This window comes from Condylura cristata, unplaced genomic scaffold (assembly GCF_000260355.1).
Source record: "Condylura cristata isolate star-nosed mole 26May11 unplaced genomic scaffold, ConCri1.0 scaffold00001, whole genome shotgun sequence".
Lineage (NCBI taxonomy): Eukaryota > Metazoa > Chordata > Mammalia > Eulipotyphla > Talpidae > Condylura > Condylura cristata.
Window position 1 is genome coordinate 43,545,152 of NW_004567102.1, and position 23,395 is coordinate 43,568,546.

At 34.1% G+C, this 23,395-nt stretch overlaps 1 protein-coding gene across 1 annotated transcript in view; it reads right to left on the reverse strand.

The window, feature by feature from the left end:
* The window catches only part of MMS22L (MMS22-like, DNA repair protein), a 92,262-nt gene that overhangs the window by 24,161 nt on the left and 44,706 nt on the right, over positions 1 to 23,395 (reverse strand). The window lies entirely within an intron of this gene.

Sequence of the window (23,395 nt, forward strand, 5' to 3'; positions counted from 1 at the left end):
AGGCACTTATGTAACATGTCCAGCAATTAAAATTGTGAGCATTTTGTTTTTAAAGATTTATTTATTTGTGCACACAGAACTGGGGTACAGGCCAGAGGCACAGGGGTGGCGAGAGGCTTCACTAGAGACAGAGTGGGGAACAGAACGGGGAGATCGACGAAGTACACTGCTGAGGGGAGCAGCGGGCGGGTCAGGAGATGTCTGCCACGCCACGTGGTCACCTCCGGGGCAAGCGGGAATTGAACTCATGCAGAAGTGGCTTTAGCTTCTTTGTGCTGTGCTTTAACCCCTGCACCACCAGGGAGGGTCCAAAATTGTGAGCATTTATTTGTTTATTTCTATACCAGAAGGCTAGGTTTAGGAAAAAAAGGAAAGGAGAAAATAAGTTTGCAGAAATACAACTGGGCAGAGAGAGCTTCATTTAAAAAGGACAGGTTTGTTAAAAGGGGTGCCTATACAGACATAGACGGGCAGTCTGAGGAGGAGCGCTGCCACAATTATGCTCATTTAAAACTAAATGAAGAGCCATGATATTACTCCTGCCATAAAAGCACAGTGGGCATAACTCATGGATGCCATTCTCAAATCTACTTTTTTTAAGTATACAGAAAACAGTGAACAATGATCATTATTTCAGTATTAGTAATAAGTATTCCATGAAGAAAAATAGGTTCATACTTTTTTTAAAGAAAAAAGGAGCATGACTTTAATTCCCAAATTCCAGATGTTTTACATCAGTTTATGTAAGATAAACAAGTAGATGTCAAAATAACTAAGCAAGATACAGAACTTAACCAAATATCTGCTATATCATCTCTGTTTAAAGCTCGGCCTGATATGCTTTCACTTTGAACTAGTGGCTAGAGTCCTTTATTTTGAGTAAGATGAGTATTAAATCACTACAATCCATTTAGCAACTAATCAGCTGCCTATATTAGCAAAGTTTATGATTACATAGCAAAGTACTGGAGTTCATGTAAAATAATACCAACATATGAACAAAAATTTATAGCTTTTTCAATGTATACTGATAAAAGATGCTAAATTACTTATTGTGTATGGGGTAGGATGGACTTTGCTGTTTCTCAACAATCTACCTTCTTTATTAAAACCTATTTCCTAAAGGGGCCTCTCTGGCTGCACAGGATTTAATTAAATTCTCAGCAGTATCAAGCAATGGCCAGTCATTGCGGCATGAGTTTGATCCCAGCCAGAGATCAAACTCATGGTACAGAAGACTTCTCCTGTCTCCTCCCTCAGCAGTGTCTTTCAGTAGATCTGCTGTTCTGCTCCCCACTGTCTCTGGTGAATCTTCTCATTTCCTGCACCTCTGGCCTACACCCCAGTTCTAGTATGCATAAATAAAATACTTAAAAAACAAACCTATCCCCTAGAAATATTTTTCATTTCTGATCATCCTTTATGTGCTAGAAACTTTTAATTAAAAATCAAAACAATTTGAGGCTCTCCCTGGAGGCGCAATGGGTTAAAGCACCACATTATGAAGCTCTCAGAAGCTACTGCAGCACCAGTTCAACCCCACACCAGGAAGCTAACACACAAGGCGAGGCAGACCTCTCCTGACCCACCTGTTGCTCCCCTCAGCAGTGTACTTCAGTAGATTTGCCTGTTCTGCTCCCCCTTCTGTCTCTGGTGAATCCTCTTACCACCCCTGCACTTCTGGCCTATATCCCAGTTCTGTAAGCATAAATAAAATGTCTTTAAAAAAATCAAAACAGTTCTATGAGATGGGAATCATTTTAATACTCTTTTACAGATGAGAGCTTATAAGAGGTATATATAAATTATATAATATGCCCAAAAGTCACATGGCTACAAAGGGCGGATCCCTCAATCTGAAACCTCTATCTGGCTCTGAAGCCCACATTTTCTTTTTCACACTAAGACCATGTACACAATTTAAACATTGATAAATTTTCGTCTCTATCTTCTAGTGTTAAAGAAATTACATTAAGCTTAAGAGGAGATTAGAAAGCCACAAGTAACTTTGCCTTGTGAAATGGCAGGAGCAACACCAGGAATCTGTATTAGGAAAAACTGTAAAAAGAGATTTAAAAAAAATGCATTCAAACCAATTTAGTAAAAGGCTAACAAAACTGAACTACCTCTGACCTCTCCAGAACAAAATGTAGCATTAACTGGGAGTGTGCAAATAGGAATTACTACAGAAATTTGATTTAGAGCTCTTAAAAAATCTATTTAGTATTTTCCTTTAAAAAGAACTTTTTAACTGGAATTATATAAAATATTTTCTGCTTGATAGTTTGTTTAGGAAATGCCAAGGATGTTCTGTTATGGGAATCTGAAGGAAGAATCAAATTCTACACTATAGGCAAAAGTCAGAAATACCCTTAAAAACACACATAATTTTTTAAACTATATATTCTGAAACAGAAAGCTATACAACACTATTGAAAAAGAAATGTATTAGCGATAATGACCAAAGGTATATTTATGAAAGTGCAACTATTTGAAAGATCTTTTGCTATGGGTAACAATGTAAAAGAAAACACACATGAAATCCATAGAAAATACTATTCTAGATGTTTTGGTTATTTTGTAAACTTGCTTATATTTTTCAACAAACTGTAGAAAAATATAAAAGTAGATTTATAGCACACACAAAAATTGATTTCAGTCAAAAATTAAAAGAAATACCATAAGATATGTGAAATCTCCTAATACTCGGCAAATGTTCTGAGTAAAGACAGACTAACATGAGATAAATCATTTTGGATGCAAGCTTGTGGAAATACACAATCATGACCAGCCCACTTATAGTCTAGAAGATATAACACATACCAATATAGTAGAAAATAAAATTTGCTGAATATTAAGTTATTTAAATTGCAGCACTCATAGAAACAATAGCAACATTTAGCACTTATTGTTATTTACCATATCACAAACACTAAGTGATTTATAAAAATTATTTCCAGGTACATAACGATTATTATTCAAATCTCATAAATGAGGAAATGGAGGCAAAAGAAGTAATTTGTGTTAAGTAACACAAGTGGTTGCTAGTAAATATATTCAGAGCTGTCTGACTGCAAAGAAAATGAGTCATTTCCTAATTTCTGTTTTCTCAGGAATCATGGAAGGAAACAATCATTTGTTATAATCACCTTTTTAGGGACTGAATTAAATAATAACATCCTTGAAAATGATTAGAAATCACTATCATTACGTAATGCAGCTACCCAAACTTTATACTTAACTCTTTCTCACTTACCAGTACTATCCTGTCTCCTTACCTCAATATTATGGTCAAAGACTTTCCTGATTTTGGCATCTGAATGCGCTTTTGCCCAACTTTCAAAGATTTGTTTCATGTTTTATCTTGAACCGCACATATTCACTTGACACCCCCCCCAAGCCCCCATCGCTATGGAAGTGTGCCGATGCATTTATTATACCAGAGATGCTGAAACCCTGCACCTGAATGAGGCTAATTTCTAGTGTCAGCCTGGCTTTTGGTAATTTCTATTGTTTAGTACCTCCTAGGCGGGCTTCTAGGTTTTACTTCTAATCTTCAAATGTCTTATTTTTCCTGCAACTGATATTTATGGAGTAGGGTAAGACATCCCACACATCACTCGTCTGTTAGTCACAGGTGTCTGTGTATATTTCTAATACATTATGACTCAAACTTTAAAGAAAAATTCTCTGTTGCCATATTCACGGACCATTTATCAATGACCTCAGAAAAAAGCAAATTATAATAGATGCAAATGGTAAGAACTAGTAAAAGCAAGGAATTAAAATAAGCTAATAACTGAATTCCTTTCTTATTTCTATGCCAAACTTGGTAACTTGAATCTATATTAGCGACGACATAATGGGAAATTTTCCATTAAAAAGTTGTTCTACACTACTGAGGACAATTATACCAAGTATTTGATTGATCTAAAAGAAAGCTGGGTGGGAATGAGAATAACTTACACCCATTTTTAGTTGAAGCTAAACTCTCATTAAAAAATCTTAGGTACTTTTAATTGTCTTGTCTTTCACATCCATAAAATAGAACTATAATGTGCTTAGATATTCAGAAAAAAAAATGACAGTTTCTGAAAAAAAAAAAAAAAAACACAAAATTTAAAGCTGAAGATACCCTAAAAATCATCAAATTCAATCCTGATTTCATTCAAAAGTTCAAAAATCTAAAAATTTTTGAAAAAATGAGAAAAAAATACAGCATCTGGGGATAAAGACTTGCAAAGCCTCACAATGAGATAAGGGTAACTTGAATCCTAACTCACAATTCTGCATGTGTACAACTTTTCAGGGAGAGTGTTCCCTAAATAGACATGCTGGGAAGGCGCAACCTGTTCATCATTTGCAGTACTGCCCTGCAAAACCTGCCTCAATATGCCTGGTGTGTCTGTGGAGGAGGGAGGCAGTGGATGATTGAGTGAAAAAGTGAGGTCAAGAAAATAAGTTTTGATGGCTGCTTTTTTTTCTATTGCAATCTATTAAATGGGACTAATGTTCTGATATTTTCTATGGAAGAGATAAAGAATCAAATCATATCACTTATGTAAAAATACTTTGCAAGCCTATAAGACAATTAAATATGCTTCTATTGCTTTTAACTTCTAACCTTTAACAGGTAATGCAATAGAGCATTATCTAGAAAAACATGGACTTTTAGAGTCAGACTGACCAGAATATAACTTTATTCATCAGCTTCTAGATGCACGGCCATTTCTTCATGTAGTGCAAGGACTTAATGAGATCTATCCAATATATGCAACAGTTTTTACTGTTGGCCAGAGAATCAAAGATTGTTTATTGAGAATACATATGTCATCTACAGTCTGAATATGTCATACCACCCTGAATGCGTCTGATCTTATCTGATCTCAGAAGCTAAAGCAGGGTCAGGCATGGTCAGTACTTGGATGGGAAAATATATATGTCAGTTTTAATTATTAATTTAACTCTACAAGTACTAATTTTCTCCCTAATATGTACAACAAAGACTCTAACCACAGAGAAGAGAAATAGCTTGACTGAGTTATCCTGTTAGTAAGCAGCAGAGCCAGAATTTGAACCCAGGCAGCCTGCTACTATACACCATTATGCTACAGTAACTTCAAATATTTTACTACTCAAATAAATGTTTTAAATCTACCACATCTGCATTCACTCATATACTAAATTCCAAATAATAGCAGTTAAAACATAGTCTAACATCCAATCCTAGCAGACATATCAGATGCTTATTCAACAGGGTTTAACTTCCTGGGGAAGTACAGACTACTCTATAGGGATCCCAAAGATCAATGATAGGTGGCAATTTAAAATTTTCCTGTGGCCCATGATTGAGCTGATCTGAAAGGGAAAAGAGAATAAATTGGGATTCCAGCATTGAGCTTAATAATTATGCTCGTAGTAACACTGCCATGTGGTTTTATAGAACAATACTGGTGAAATACTTAAAATGAGGCTGTGAGCCCCTACCCCAAGATTAGTGTAGTATGAAAATGTCAGTAAAACATGATTAATTTTAGGAAATACCCTTACAGTTTCATTAGTTATGTATTAGTAGATGATTTGGGTCTCAAATCACTTATTTGCAGTGATGTTTTACTTCATTTCATGATGCAAGGGTCTACCTCAGTAGTTCTTAATCTGACTACCATCAAAATCGTCAGTAGAACTTTCTAAAAAGACTACTGATCTTTCTGCATCCTCAAGCCTGAAGCCTTGGCATTCTCACTTAGCAGGTCTGGGAAGGGCTTGACAGCGACATCTCAATGGGGCAGAGGCTGCTTGTCAACAGCCACTCCTGAGGCAGTCACTTTCCTGGTCTATAAAATGTGGACGACAAACGTGCCCACAAGACACAATGAGTTAATTAAAGTCAAACATTCAGAATAGGGCTGACACATCTATTTCAATAATAATTGTTGATTTTCTGGTTGACAGTAAAAACTTCATTTATTCAATATGCACTATCTAATTCTTGCAATAGATGAGGAAATGGCTATATAATAGCTGTGCATAGGCCACACCGAGCAGCAAGACCATACATAATTCTGTAAAAGAGGTGGGTTGAATACCATTACTCTACTCTGTAGCTGTAAAACAAACTATGAATTTCATACCAACTCAGAGAAGAAAGATCACTGAGAGAAGCAGAAGAAAATAGGCATGGAACTAGATTCTCAACGGGCAGGTTATGAACTTGAGAGGTGAAAGAGAAAAGAAAAACATTAAGGTAAATATTCATCCGTTTATTCTATAATTCAACAGGTATTGCTATGTCTAGAGAGCAAGGATATAAATTTCACAAAACATATTAATGGAATATGAAGGTAACTGAATAAAATTTAGAGTAAATATGGTAATAAAGTGTCTCATACCTGTTTGATACAGGTTTTCTATGCTAGATAAAAAAAAATAAAGTAGCTTTCCAGATGATTCTTATCTTTGCAGTTCATTTGTCCTGCTATTCTGGAGCTTATATTCTAATAAAAGAGATAATTAAAGGGATGTTTACCACTTCACACTGTAGTAAGTTTTATGGATAAAAAGAAATCAAGGTATGGGGACAATAAGTGAATGGAATTGACATTTCAATAGGATAATCAGGAAACATGGTCTGAGAAAGTGACAGTTGAGCAAATTCTAGATAAATAAGAGAAGGAACCACATAGATTAAGGGACATTCCTGGAAGAAGAAACAGCAGGTACAAAAGTATCAATACTGGCAGTTTTACAGGCTCAAGGAGCAATTATCAAGGGACCAGCAGCCGAAAGCCCAATGTGGACAGAAAGGACCGAGATATGAACAGGTAGGTGGTTCCAGATCATACAGGGTCTTAAAAGATGCTGTAAGAACTTGGGGTGACAAGCCAGGAAAGCAGAGGAGTAACATAATTTACAACTTAAAAGGAACATATATGAGGACAAGGCATTTGAGGAGGGAAAAATGTAGCACTGACTTTAGTGAAGAATTTGTATAGTAGCATTAGAAGGCAATAAATTTAGGATAATTTTAAAAAGGCTCCATTTGTTATCACAAGTTTTCTTCATTCACTTTACTACAAGTTACCCGGTGATAGTTCATATTTGTTTTAGGACAAATGAACTGCAAAGATAAGGATCATCTGGAAAACTACTTTATTCTTTTATCTAGCATAGAAAACCTGGTATCAAACAGGTATGAGACACTTTGTTTATTACCATATTTACTCTAAATTTTATTCATTTACCTTCATATTCCATTAATAATTAATCTTTTTTCATTCGAATTTCATTTTAATTTTCCCCTGAGATATTATTGTTGCTACTGACCCTATGAAGACCAGCTTTTAAAGCTAATAAATAAAATCAATCCAAAAATTATTCTCATATCCAGGCAGTGCTTTCTGAAAAAAAAAAAACAGTGTTCCCTGCTAACAATAGCCCCAATTATTACACCACATCCTGCTATATCTGTTCAGTTATTATGTGGGAGAATGTGCCTTTCATGTGAATTTCAAAAGAAGTCCAAAATCATTCTATTAAAAGTAAAAGTGCAAATATTTTTGATGTCAACTATGCTGCAACAAGTTAGCTAGGACTAAATTCCATTTGTGTGCACTTTTTTCCTAACTGGTGGTAATAAATTCCTAAAAGTAAGGGTCTAATGGTAATGTTGACTGATTCTTAACTACATTAACCCAAATGTTCCTGTCACTGTGAAATCTGCTCTATAATTTACCTTAATGGACGAGGTGTATCAATAAATATTGAAAATGTCCAGTCTCTTTTTTTCCTTTTCATTTAAATCAAACTCAATTCTCTGTCAACAGATTGTACCAATGTGTAATCACAATAGCTAATGCATTGAGGAAAATAGTGTTCTTTGATAAATAATTTTTCTAAAACCTCTTAAGCATTTTGTATCCTCAATATTTCTCTTACACTCAAGAAATGTAATAAATTACACAATCAGACACTACTGACCATTGCCAATTGTGATAATGGATCTAAAAACCATATCATTTCCAAAAGAAATTTAGTCATGCAAGAGAGTAAAAAATAGGTAATGCTTTAGAATTTTCTACATGAAAAATCTAGCCAGACTCTTGCAGAAATAATAGTTCAGCCACCGTTTTAATATAATGCTATACATAAAGTATATACAGAAGTATATAAAGTATATATATTATATATTATATAAAGCATATATGTAAATATGCTTTAGAAGTCTATAACCTCATTGAAATTATGTGTAAAGTTTTATAAATATATGTAAATGTACATAGTTTTATGAGAGACAAGCTTTTACTGAGAGCCCAAGGTATATCTCAAACAAATGAACCTACTAATTGTATCTTATCTCCTTTCTTTGATCACTTTGTAAATATACATTTTCTAACAAGCTAAATGCTTCCTCTAAATATTTTACCCTGAATCCTATTCTCCCTCCTTTACATTTCCCTACTCTTGGTGTCTCTCCTTTTACCAGTGACCCAGCTGTAATCTCTATGTACCAAATACACTAACTTAAAAGTTTAATTCTTTATAGAAAAAGCTATTATAAGTCATAGGTGTAAGATTGTCAAAAATCATCAAAAGTATAAACTTGTTTATACTGTATTTAACAGCCAATAAAGATCTTAATTTTAGTTTATTTTTATTTCAGATACTTGGTTACATACACATTTCTCTGTAGAGACACTATTTGTCATGTTTACTATAGTTTACTATAGTCCTTTAAAAGGTAGGTAAAGATAAAGAAGAAAAAAGTTTTCCGAAAAGATTACCATTGAGTCAACGATCTGTCAGGGCTATTATGAAGCTCCATTATTATTAGGGCTGAGCGCCTCACAGGCTTTTGTTCTATCACTAATTTTTTTTTGCAAGGCTTCAGCAAATGAGCCGATTTATCTAGTTCTGCATGCTTAGGGCTTGATACATGCTATTTGTACATGACAGGTTTCATCTGTGAAGTTAGCACCATTGATAACATTTATCTGTACATCAAAAAAGCTCATCTCATAGGATAAAAAAAATGCATATACTGGGATAAGAAATATTAAAGGGCTAAAAGACTTGTGGTCTAATAAAGTGAACCAAACTGCAGAAAGATCACCAATTGTGGATGAATGTGCCACAAGTTTATAGGAACAGAAGAAACCACCCCACCTCAAAAAGTATGAATTGGAAAGATCTTTGTTTATATAAAAATTAGCAGGGCTTTATTAGCACCATGTGATTTTTAAGTAAAAATGGGAAATACCAATTAACTTCAATAAGAAAAATATGAAGCTTCACTTAGTTTTATGACCAAAGAAGAAATATTTTAAATAAATTTTAAAATTGTCTCCACTGTTTAAATTGTTGTGGCTCACAATTAAAAATCTTTGACTTTAAGCTTGAAGTCTTCATAGGAAAGTAATTTTAGAACATAGACCACCCCAAAAATAACCAAATACAAAAATGCTTTCTTTCAGAAATGATAATCAGCTTAAAAGCATCTGTAAAAAGATTATGAAAGGAGGATGGACTGCATACTTGAACAAGGTAATGACAAAGTTATTTCCCAATATCCAGCAGAGGCTATTAACACTGTTTTTGTTTGTTTTTTGAGAAAAATCGGCATTTTTCTCTGTGAAGAAGGTATGCATTCAGTTAAAGAGTTTGTTCCTTTGATTTGTCATCTTTCAAGAACATGAGGTTATATTACTCTAGTCACCCCCTACTTCTACTCTTCTCAGCATTTGGTAATATAGACAGTAGAGCTAATTTTCTGTCATTCAAGAAGAACTGTTGGATCACTAAACTTGTATCATCATCACCTCTGAAACACAGTAAAAATCTCTGTTAGAACCAATAGTTTATTAGATCGAACCCACCATCAACAATGTCAACTCTGCCTGGTTTTGTTAACAGGAAAATGTTTTACGAGTTCCACCACTGGGCATCAATTTAACTTCCAGCACCGGCTATGCTGTAAAACCGTGAATGTAATTTATAAGATGACCCGCGTGTGTGGGAAGCAATATCTAGGTGAAACTTCTCACAGTCTGACAAAATGCTTTGATTTGCACCATTCAGATGATTGAGCAAAAAGAGTTTAAGCAATCACCACCAATAGCCTTTATCTCCAAATGCACTAAAAATTTATTACTCTATGAGTACAACCTATTGCTTTAGAGCCAAGCTTGATAGAACAGAAATTATTGGATAAATATTACATTTTCAACTGGTACACATCTTGTCCATTATGTTTAAATATTGGACAAGCTACATTTTTAAGATAAACATCAGTCTTAGCTGATTCCATCACATAGTACATTTAGAAAGCCTCCAAATGTTTCCATAGTAACATGTTTGTGCTTACATATAGCTGAGGATACATGCTCATTGCCAATTAGGAGAAAGTAAACTGAGAGACCACTGAAGTCTTCATAAACATTCTGCCTTTGTCCTTTACTTAGCACTTAACAACAGCTGACATTATTTATACATCTATTGTGGTGCATGAAGGAACAGAGTCATCACTAAAGCCAGAGGGACATAAATTTATGGCTCATACCTTTATCTTAAATAAACAGTTAACTAGTCAGGTTTTCCTACATATTTTAAACTAGCCTAAATTTCATACACCTGGCTTTTCCAGTAGTTACTGCTGACACTAAGGAAAACCATATACCTGTAAACCACTCTAGCAAACAGACAGAAATGATTCACCTTTAATGATGGCAATGAGTGTTTCTGTTTCTGATGCACAGCAAAAGTGTTGTGATTATGGCAATGTAACTTTTGAATATCCTTTCTAGTACACTAAGAGGATTCCAAGGAGAATGAAGCTCCAGTTTCCTGAACATCTACAGTAGCCTTGATTGGCCTGATTAACTCAGTGTTACTTCTATTTTTCACTTGGTTTCTTAGATACTACAAAGTAAAGGATTTCATTTCCAGTTTGGTGATGAAAAAATAACTCAGAGAGGTTAAACAACTTGATCAATAAATGAAGGAATCAGGTTGCAGGTTTTAACCCAAGTCTGTCTGACTCCATATCATTTTCCACTATAAGCCATATCAAGGATCTTCATTCAGGATGAGACTGTAATAATTAAAATCTCATTCAAAGTTCAAAGATAACATCTAAGAAAAAAGCAAAGTAAAACTCAAAGTAAAACTTAAAATACATATAGGATTATTAGTAACTGGTATATTTTTATAATGGTCTCAATCACCATCCCTTGATTAAAACTATTAATCAAGAGACCACAGGGCAAAATGACTACTGATCACGTACCCTGGCGGTTGAGCCTTTTCCTTAATTAATGCTTCCAGCCTTGTTTTCTTGCATTTTGCTTGCCACATTGAAAAAAATAATTGCAGAATGAAAAATGGAAATAAAGCAAAAACTTACTGTTTAGGAATAAATCATCCTATATTACAAACACGGGCCATTTGTTATAGTACTACTAGAAAAGACTTAAACATTTAACTTGGAAGGCCTAGCAAGATCTTTTAAGCTTTTTTTCTTATCTTGTTCTTCAAAATTCAAAACTGGAAAATCCCACTTGACTAGAAAGGCAAAAAAGAAGAAGGAGGTTGTCCCTTCTAGGGTTAACACATGCTTTTTGTAAGATTTTAGGTAAGATTAACCTTTTGCTCACAATAGGGCTCGTTATTGGTTTTATTTTTATTATTTTTTTTTTACTATCTTTAACTCAGGTATAAATCAATATAGAGTGAGACAAAGGGCTCTAGAGGGTCTGGTTACACTAGCTTTTGGGTTGGCTTCTGCACAATTCTACAACATGCTGAGGCTGGGAAGGATTAGCCTGCTTGTGTTGAGTAAACCGATGATACTCAATAAACAGTTTCTGTTGTAAACCCCTTAGGACGTGCAAAGCCACACTAGTTGGCAATAGACCAGATAAGCTGCAGAACCAGCTGTAATCTCATTTAGACCTGAGCTGATCCTCCTGTCCTTTCATTCCACAGGATCAAAGCAAACCACTAAGGAGGCAGCTGTATTATAGCGGCTCTGCTTGCTAGATGCAGCAAACATTTCATAAATTCCACTCCTTGAAGCAAGTCTCTACCTAATCTACCCAGAGCTAGGACAATCAATGAATTTTTGAATTCATTAGGCTGATTATTACAGGGCAACCATGTTCTCTTTGGAGAAATGTGATGATTGCATATCAACTTTACAAGCAGTTCTTTCTGACCATCATTTTCTTGAAAGGCTCAAAATTTTCCCCACAATACCAAATAAAAATGGTTTAAAATTACTTAAACCATTAATGCATACTAACAAGAAAAGGATGCTGAATTCTTCCAGCTGTAGTAGCTGACTACCACTCAAGCACATCTAAGCTTTAACAGTCACCTGTATATTCTGTGCACAATGACACAGGAGGGAATACCAAACTTTTCTGTGATACCAGACCCTGGCCAAAAATAACTTTAAAAAATTCAAAGAAATGGTTTTTGTAGTTCAAACCTTTATTTGTACCTTTTCCACAAAATGGAAAACAAGTATGAAAGTGTTCCAAGATAAGAATGTTAAGTATTCTAATATGTGTTCCCTCTCCCTCCTCCCTATAGAAAGAACACCTTACAATCTCATTCTACTGGAAACTTCTTTAATAGCTAAATTTCAAGTTATAAAGCTTTAGAAAGCAGTCATTACTCACAAATTCAAGAGAACATTAGCTGGATGTATATGGGCAGATATTGGATACTACATCACTGATTACTCTAAGTAGTAAACATGAGAAATAAAACCTAAAACATATGTGCAGGGCTGTGAAACATCAGCATTTTAAGAATTAACCAATAATTTAATGCTGAATGTCAATATTTGAGTGGTGCTTTAAGGAACATAAATCAGGGAGCTAGAAAGTTTTTTTAGATTTTGTGGACCACATATGATGTCACATATTCTTGCTCTTCACAAATGTTTAAACACTTTGTTTTATAAATGTTTAAATATAAAAAAAAATTCTTAGCAAAATGAATGTACAAAAACAGGCAGATTTGGTCAGCAGTGTCTTCGTTTGCCAACCTCTTTTAGTGCAAACTTTTCATTTTACAGATGAGGACACAGATTCATAAGAACATATCTATTTACTCATCTTGGTGTTTTTCTACTGCCTTCCAACATTGACCCCAACATTACTTCTGTAAGAAAAAGATATGCAAACACTACTGTATTTCAGAAACATTTGGAAAGGTAAGTAAAAATGGGACTTCTGAAACTAGACAGTGTACCAGAATGACGAACACATGAATTGACCCAATCATTTCTAAAACTAATAAACACTACATTTAATAATTCACCTCTCTTCAATCCCTTGTTCAGACATAAAAGGTTCCATTTGACATAATCACATAATAACAGTGAAAGTGACAAATATCGAAACCTTAACTCTCCTAATATTTGCAAAATCCGATCTTTGTAATAATAACACCATGATAGGAAACTGCAAAACTGTGTAATTATACTTTAATTGTATTGTGAGGCATGCATTAATCACAAAGTTTAAGTACCAAGGATAGAATTATAATAATTCTGTAAAACAAATTTAAGCTAGCTAAGTAGGTCAGAACCACTAACATGCAACAGGAGACCCCTGGGAATTTATCAGTTAATGGCTATTTATGTGCAAATGAGTGCCCTCCAACCCTCCAAAATCCTGTGTAGCTGAAGGGTATTTCTGTTAACCAGGAGCAGTGCTTAACTGCAAAGGCATAAATTAAACCATTTTATTGGAATGATTTTTAATTTCTCTACTTTCCTCTTACCACATTCCCCCTACCTTTTTAGAAGCACAATTTACAGAACATATTTAACAGAAAACTGGAGTTTTCAAAACTGGGTTCTCATGACTCCCACTGGGACCTGTGCACCATACCTTCAGGAAAATGAAAGGAAACATTTCTTACATATACATCCTCCAAATGGTACTTGTATTGTTAAGGAAACAACAAGACTTCAGTACTAGCACAGCATTAATACTTTTTACAATGAAATATAATAAACTGCAATTGTGTTTAGGGTTACATGCATATATATATATATATATACATATATATAGGGTCATATATATTTAGGGTCATATGCATATATATACACACACACACATATACACACACACACACATATACTTTAAAGTATTAAAAAATTCAGTGGAGTTTGCATATAATTTGGTTATAACTATAACAATCAATGTACATACCTGTCAAAGTATAGTCTGAGAAGGAAATTTTGTTTTACAAAGACAAATAAACTCTAATGTTCCACAAAAGATGATAAATAAAGCTGCTGGATTATTTTCTGAAGAGGGTGAAGATAGGCAGAATAAAGTTGTTTCAAGTAATATAAATATAGTTTAAAGAGCCCACTAACACCCATAGTCAGAATCACACCATTTTTTTACAATTTCCTAAAATGACCTTTAATAAATGTTTCACGATTTATTAGCATTCAGAATATGCTAATAATAGAAAGAAATATTCTTATTTTGCAGATGTTATCATTCTAGAACATGAAAGATCTTAGTCTGGATAAGACTTCAGGAACACACATGCATTTCTAGTTTGGTCTCTATTGAAGGCACTATAGAAAAGATAAGCTTTTATGGACTAGTAAATTTACATTTTTCAGTAAATTTGTATTTTTAATTAAAGTACCACTGGTTTACATCTTTATTAGTTTTGGAAAGGTAGGGTTTCCTCCGTAAGGTATAGTCACTGCAGTGCTTCCACTACCTAAAGACCCACAGTCCACTACTGATACCAAAATGTCAAGTTTTCAGGCCTACTCTCTTAGCCATGAACAGATTCCAGGCTGTGGTGGCAGGGCTGACTCCTGGCCTCTAGAGCACCACAGGCTGATGTTCCATGAAGTTGCAGCTGGAACTTCACAGATGCTCAAGTAAGCAAAGGGGAACATTTGTTAGAGAAAGAAGTTTATTAAGGAGAAAGGGAACCAAAATATCTTGGGACTCCCAGGCCCATGGAACCATGCCAGGGAGGTATAAGGGAGCTCGAGTAAAGTCCTGTCTTAGAAAATATGTGCCTTCTTTCTCTAGTTATTCTAAAGCTCCTCCAGTCTCTCTGTGATTGGTTAGTTCTTGGTGGTTTCACTCACTGCCCTAATGTCTCTGTGCCCAGAACTAAGTCTCTGTGTCCCAGTCCTTATCTTAAATAGTCCTTTTTCATTTTTATCCTTGTTCAGGAATATTCTGTTCCCCCTAGTCCTGGAGTGGTTGATTAGACCCCTTTGGAATCTGCTGCCCAATCTTTGGAGCCTCCCTTAACTCTTCTGAAGTCCCTGAATCTGCCTAATTATCCCTAACTTGCCTAGGACTTACCACCATAGTCCACTGTGTCTTTTCCTACCTTTTTCCTACCCCTCCCCCTCTCCAGGCCCCTCTGGATGTCTGTCCTATGGACAGTTTTCAAGAGTTGGTTTTAGGGCCTTCCTGTTGGCACAGGGGCTAAAAGTCATTGGAATGGGTTTGATACCCAGTCAAGGAGATAACCCACATATGGCACAGAACTCTCCTGTCCCACCCACTGCTTTTCTCAGCAGTGTATTTCAGTAGATCCACATGTCCAGCTCCCCTCTCTATCTCTGGTGAATTCTCTTACCTGCCTGAACTCTACATCTTGTATGCATAAAAAAAAAAAAATCTTTAAAACTAAAAAGAGTTGGTTCAAAGTTTGTCTTTGTTTGAGCCTTGATTTCCTTATTCAACAAACAACTGACACTCTCTGCTATTTATCCTTTTCCTTCTGGCTTATTCTGCTTAGCTTAATCCCTTCCAACTCCAAACATGTTGCCTCAGATGAAATGAGTTTCTCTTTTTTAATCACTGAGTAGTATCCCATTTTGTGTGTATACATATATATAAAATATCTTTATATATATTATATACACATTTTTAATCCACTTATCTGAGTATTTGTTGTTTTTATATCTTGGCAACTGTAAATAGTGCTACAATAAACACAGGAGTACAATTTTATTTTTGAATTAGTTTTTTGTCTGACCATATCACATTTTACTCAGTCAGAGGCAGCATAAAATTAGATATTGTCTAACTTCACGATTTTAGGAGAATAACTGCTATCTAAAATTATGCATTTTAAGATTTAATATAGCAGCAATTTAAAAGTTATACATTTTGCTAGTATCTCCTTGGAGTTGGTTTCCTTCTCATCATTAATGCGAAAATTATAACCTAATGCTTGCTTATGTATGCATAAAAGGCCAAAATAAATATACTGTATCTTTAAAATATAGTAATTCTATAGCATAGGTAAAGCCTCAACAATTTAAGAGAAGTAAAAAAAGGTTTTATTTGTGGGATTTTCTATTTTAAACATACAAGTGATAATTTTTTTGGTAAGTTTCTTCAAAAAGGTTAAGAAAAAGTTTCACTCATCTTCCTATAATTGAATTTTCCAGAGCTGAAAGTAAGTCATAGCAGAGTATATGATTATATCAAGTTTGTTGATTACTATGCTCTGGAAACATGGTACTACTAGATTAGAGAGTGATGTTGAAAGTTATCAAGTGCCCCACTGGACAACTATGTTTGCATGTGAAAGAACAAACAGTAGTCTCTGGCCTAATGTTATGAGTTATAATGTACTTATGTATGTCAATACCTAGGAATCAGAAACAATAAGGTGCTTCTGAACACAATACCACTACAACTGCCTGCTTTTAGAAAGAGAAATATTAACAATAAAGGATAAATTATTTCACAAATGTAACCATTTGTTAAAGATCATCACCCTACTTCAAAAGGGAACTCTCAGAAGTGATAAAGGGCTCACTGAGCTCCCTTACTCCTTCCTTTTCATTAGAGGCAATACAGTGGTCATGCCAGTCTTCCCATCACAGGCAGATTTTCAATCAGATCTCTGTGTAGCTAGCATACACTGCCCTAAGGCTTAATTAACCCTGCTCAGAGATAAACAGGACCTTCTCTTATTGAAGAGCCAATGGAAACACACTTGTTATGTGCAAAGTATATCATAATTATGAGGGCTATCGTTGGACTATCCCCCACCAAAACTGCTTAACATTACACTAGGAAGAACCTGCAGAGTCATATAAAAGCCATTGACAGTTACTAGCTACTGCATTCATCCACATGGTTGGAATGGTAAATATTAAAGTTTTTTGAAATTATGATAATGAAGTCTACAAATCAGTGAGGAAAATCCTAGGTGATTGAATTAACGAAAATTTTATCAGTCTGAAAGAAGTAGTCAGACAAATATCCAGAATTGCTCAGAATGTTCTCATATATTATGATTTACCAAGCCGGGTTATCAGACCATTCCTTCCCTTTATTTCCTCTATCAATCAGTCCTGACTTCAAAATAAGTATTCTCTCTTACCATAATATATGTTTAAATTACTTTTAATTTTTGGTATACTTGTATTAGAAGATTTTTTTCTCCCATAGTGGTTTTCAAATAAGCTTCCAAGCCTAAAAAGTTCCATTTCAATTTATCACACAGATTACTGCCAGAATCATCTATATAATTATCAGTTAGGCATTCAACAAAGACTTACTTATTAGACACTAAGTATTGAAAATAAAAGTGTGAATACACAGATACCCTGGCCTCAAAAAGTCTCGTTCTAGTGAAGGAGAGGAACAAGGTAGATGGTGACATTACTCTGATAAATGCTTTGGTTGATACAAATAGGTACAGGTGCAAGAAGGAAAAAAGCCACTTACTTTGCCTGGGTAGACTAGAAACTCTCCACAAGAGTAACTGTTTATTTCACTTGTAACTGAAAGAATATAAATTTTGCAGGCAGAGAAAGAATCAAGGAATATTTCAGACAGGGGCATTAATTAAGTAAAAAGTACCAGGTAAGATCTTTTTCTCAAAGAGCTTATGATTCAGTTGGGAGAGTGGAGCACAAGATGCATTTAATGAAGTACTCTATGTTGCCCTCAACTTAAAACCTATAGTCTTTGGTACCCTTACACAGGTCTCTACTCTTGTCCTGATTTCAAGGTTCTTCATAATTTTATATTATCTCGCCACTAAAGCATTTATTCTCTTTCACAAGTTAGTTTTTTCATCAGCCCAAAACCACTTAACCCATTCTAACTCCAGTTCTTACATCATGCTCATATTTTAGCATTTCTTCTCCTTTCCCTTCAAAGAATTATACAATTGTTAGCCTCTTCTTTAGCCCCACCTCTTTCAAGAGGCCTTTCCCATCATTCCTCCATGTAGTCCTCTTCTTATTTAGAAGTAAACATTTACTTCAACAGCCAGCTAAATTGCTATTTTTAAAATATCTTTCCTATTCTTCTCTTCTCATTTTTATCCCCTTTTTCTCCTGACAATGAACTGCCAATCTTATAGTATTACTTATCATTTTCACTTTGAGCTATACTTCGGTAGCATGTATGTATGGTCATTTATTGAAATACTATCACGTCCTACTTATGCTTTTTATTTTTAGTGGTAATACATACCTTCAATCAGAAAAAAACCTAATGCCAATCTAATACCTAGCACGAGGTTAGAAAGTAAGTTCATATAAAATATCTAGAAAATATGTGTTGAAGTATTCACCAAGCCTTCATCCATTCAACTTAGTTACAATTTATCTGTTGTAATTTAACCTGTTTTCTCTTCAAGCTTAGGAAATGAAAAACCAAAAGTGTCAAAAGTACCTGATATAAAGAATTCCCTCAGTATGTGTGTTGCTTAGTAATGAACTATGAGAGTTATATGTCTACCTTAAAATAATCCAAAGTAGTCTGTCTCTGGTGAATCCTCTCACCGCCCCTGCACCTCTGGACTGTACCCCAGTTCTGTATGCATAAATAAATAAACCGTTAAAAAAAATTCAAAGTAGTTCCACCACAATATTGGTAACACTGAAAGGAGGTGTTGAAACCTTTCCTTTGTCATTTTTGGGGCATTTTTTTTTAGTATACCTTGCACAATATGGAGAAATAAATAAAAACAAACGAAAGCTACTTAAATAAAATTAGCTTAATCATGTTGACAATATAAGTCATATTTCCATTTCATATATTTACTTAAAAATTAAGGCAAATTCACTTAGTTATATTAAAATATCCGACACATAACTGATATAATTAAAACACTTAACTAATCTAATTCAATCCTTTATCCTGAATATGAAGTAGTAAAATATGGGGACCAATCTAATATCAAATGGGAGTTAAATCTGAATTAGGTACAAAAGGAACTTTTTCTCACTTTACATCCCACTTGCATTTGATTTTTCACACAAATTTAATTTATGCTTAAACCAGTGGTCTCCTAGAGCAAATGTAAATAATATATCAGTAAATACCTGAGGAGATATAAAATCTATTTAGTACAAAAGAATATAAACAAAGACAGCAGTAACTTTATCCTATTGTCTTACTTTTGAATTTTTCTGTTAAACATAGAAGAGCTGAAAGAAACAAAAGGATAAAGGCTTCTCTAACTTCAGTTATTCTAAAATAAAAGGCATCAATGGTAGAGGAAGAATGTATATGAAAATTTAATCTGACTTTTTTATTCCTCACCAATCATTATTCCAATAGAAATGAAGATTACTAGCAGCTATGGACTGAAATGTACCCTTACTCATTCATATTCTGAGGTCCTAACCTCTAGCATAGCTTTTGGTGACTCTACAGAAGTAATTAATTAAGGTTAAATGAAGTCACAAGTGTGAGGTCTAGATCCAAACAGGATTAATGTCTTATAGGAAGAGATACTAGAGTTCCAATGTGCTCTTAAGGAAAGGTGACGTAAGCAGAGAGCAAGAAGTCAGCTCTTCCCACAAGTAAGAAAGGGCTCTAACCAAACTGACTATTCTGGTCCCCTGACCTCAGATGTTTAGGCTTTAGAATGGAGAGAAAAAATTCTGTTGTTAAAAACAGTCTAATTTGTCTGTAGTATTTTGTTATGATAGCCAGAACAGACTAACAGATATGACCAAGTTATTTTTTTAACTAAATTTATTCACTTATATATATTTCACAGCATTGTTCATTTTTAAATGTTTGCTTCGTCCCCCTTCTCATAGGTATAGTCCCCATTGAATTTCCTCCACTAATTCACCTGTGCACCATCACCACAGTCCCGGGTGCTCCTCCCTCCATCCTCCCCATCCCGATCCTTCTCCCTCCCCTTCAGGATATCTCTGGTTTATAACTGTCTTTCTGTTTTTGTCTTCCTTTGTTGTTTGTATTATTTTTTCCCCTAATATCTGATTTGGTTCCCTTATATTCCTATGATAAGTGAAGCCACCCAACACTTTTTTTTTTCCTTTTGAGTTATTTCACTGAGCATAATACTTTGGTTAGAGCCCTAGAAGTAGAATTGCTGGGCATATGACCCAAGTCATTTAAAAATTATACTTAAATGATGTAAGCTTCCAGTGTTTACGGGCACTATTCCAAATGCTAAATCCAGAATAATATCCCAAAAGATAAGACATGACTATTATCTATCAATGTGGAAATAATGGAAAAACAATCATATTTAATAACAAATTAGGCCAAATGCAATCACCTTCTGGGAAGATATGCATATATGGCTATAGTTTGTCACAAAACTCCACTATAAAATAATTTTGAAAAGACCAGATTATGAAGTTTGAGCCAATACACCAACTTTCTTATATTGGGAAGACTAGTTACCATTTTCATGTATGGTCTTTAGAGTGTAAGACATTTTATGCATACATTGGATTAAACTAATGGCCCAGCATTTCAGATTCAGACAATAACTGCAGTGGCATAAAAATTTGGAGGCATCAAATAGTTTCTACCATTCCATATCAAACATATTTTCACATATACCAGAACACTTATTAAGCATAGCCCAGATATAGAGAAATTATTCTATGTATTACAAAATACATGCTGAATCATACTAGAATTCTTCCTAGGAGGTCAAAATTTTAAAACTTCCAAATATGTATACATATATCTGTGTGTAAGATATTGTATCCACATACATATGATATGTATACTGTTAAATATATAGTATATACACATACACATCTTTCAAAGATTATAACATTCATATATATAGAAACCCGAACATTATTCAAAAAGAAATGCAAAATGTCAGTTTCAGCTTATTTGAAACACATATAATATATACAAGATTGATGCATATGATATGTAATTTTCTATGGCAAATTAATATTGACAGACAAAGATAGTAAAGGGTCATTAGAATAATTCCCATTCAGGGTTCTAAGCTCTTCAAAGAAAAGTCATTTTATAGTAAAATTGCTTTATTCTCCTCCAGTACTAAAAATTAATGTTTACCACCTTTTTGAAAATTGTTACTATAAGCAAAAGATTTTAATTATTCTATGATTTATTGCTATTAATGATTAAAGTGAATATGTGTTCTACTAGTTTTTTCCCATTTTGTCCTGGAGACTAAACATTTCACACTTCTTTTTTGATCTGGATCGGTAATTCACTGGGCCTGGTATACAACTGTCTCCTGTCCCTTTCTAACTCTGTGCAGGACCCTCTATTTTCTGAGGCCCAACTATTTCTTCTTCTTCACTAAATTCTTCATTCCCCAAAAGCACAGATCTTCTTGTAATATATCACAAAAAGTATAAACCTACAAGAAAAGAGCAAGCAGCAGAGTTGTAGGCAGTATCTCTGATTTGATATGATAGCATTTATACAAACTTTTAAAAATATACAGGGTAATAGTCAATATTGGTTTTAGAAACTAGTTTTTCTACTTAACTATTAAAGGTTCTATCCTCAAAAAAATCAAGAGTTTTATAGCACATAAAGTGATAAGAAACAAAGTTTTCAGAGAAGAGAAAAACAGACATCAGAAGAATATAGAAAAAACATACTAGTGTCAACTTGTAATTCACAACTCAATAAAGAGCTTACATATATTTGTAAGTGGCTATTATTACTTTTATTATTAATAGAGGAAAGATGTCAAAAACAAATTTCAAAAACATTTGAAGTTATCTATATAAGCACAAACTGCTAAAAACTTACATCTCTTCTAATACATCTACCACCAATAAGTTATGTGACATAATGGTACGCATGGCCATATTATCACACACCATATTTTGTATAAGGCAAACCCTGAGAAAATTTTGCCAGTGATGTAGAAGAGTGACTTCACCATTGGTCTATTATTCCACCGATAGAGGTACATTTCTTTATTTGTTTGTATTTCTGCCTTAATACATTGTGGGGCACTTGAAAGCAGCAATCTGATTTTTTGCATCTCTATTTTCTCTAACACCAGCACAAAGTCTGCCATAGCAGGTACTTGATGGGCACTCAATAGAGGGGTATTGACTGAGAAATACAGTAATTTCTGTTTCGCATAGGCAGAATTATATATATAGCCAGAATTCCCTAAGCCATAAGAAAAAAAAGGGCATGGGGGAAAGTCATGACTAAGAAAGCAAAGTAATTTATGTATTAACTTCAACATAAGTAGCAATTTTTTCTTGGACTATCACTGAACTGGTTGAGAATAGAGGTATAAAGACCTTAGACCAAATTTAGAATGGGAAACTGAATCTTAAAATCACTTGTAATAAACATTGTTTACTTCACTTCTCTGAAATCTATTCACAAGCAGTAATAAAAACATTCCTCATTAGCTACTCAGACACTTTATAAACATTATCACTTTTATTCTCCAAACTAACTCTTTAATAATGTATTATTATATGCATTTTATAGATTAAGAGTCAGGATTATTGAACAATTCAAGTTTCCAAGGAGGATCTTAGAAAATCAGGTGTAGGAGACAAATCAATTTTAAATCCAATATGTATAATTCTTAGATATTCTCTGGTGTTAAATAAATTAATGTTTATTATACAAGGTACTATGGCAACTCTACTATATGTGTGTATGAGAGAGACAGAGGGACAGAGAGACAAAAAGATGGATTTGAGTTTGATATCGCATTTCAATGAAAAGCAGAACTTGTATAATTTCCATAGTAAAAATCCCACTTATAGTAAAAAAAAAAAAAAAAAAAAAGTGGTAAAAGATGCATTATGGATAAAAGGAGAAGTAAAATAGTTTAAAAGAGTTTTTGTAAAGGGTTAAAAGAAGTGACTCCCTTTGCAGAAGGGAGGTTTAGGAATCACTGTCATTTTCTATAACATACAATCAAAGTCTTTATATTGATAAGAAGGTACTGAAAGAAAATAGTAGGCAACCTATACTGACAACACACAGAAAGTTGTTTTAATTCTGGAGAAAAAGTTAATTAAGCCTTTTATTTGTCATTTTATCCTACGCCCCCGAAGCTTTATGGTTTCAACAATATAGAACTATAGTTTTGCTCCTTAGGGAAACATTTTTGA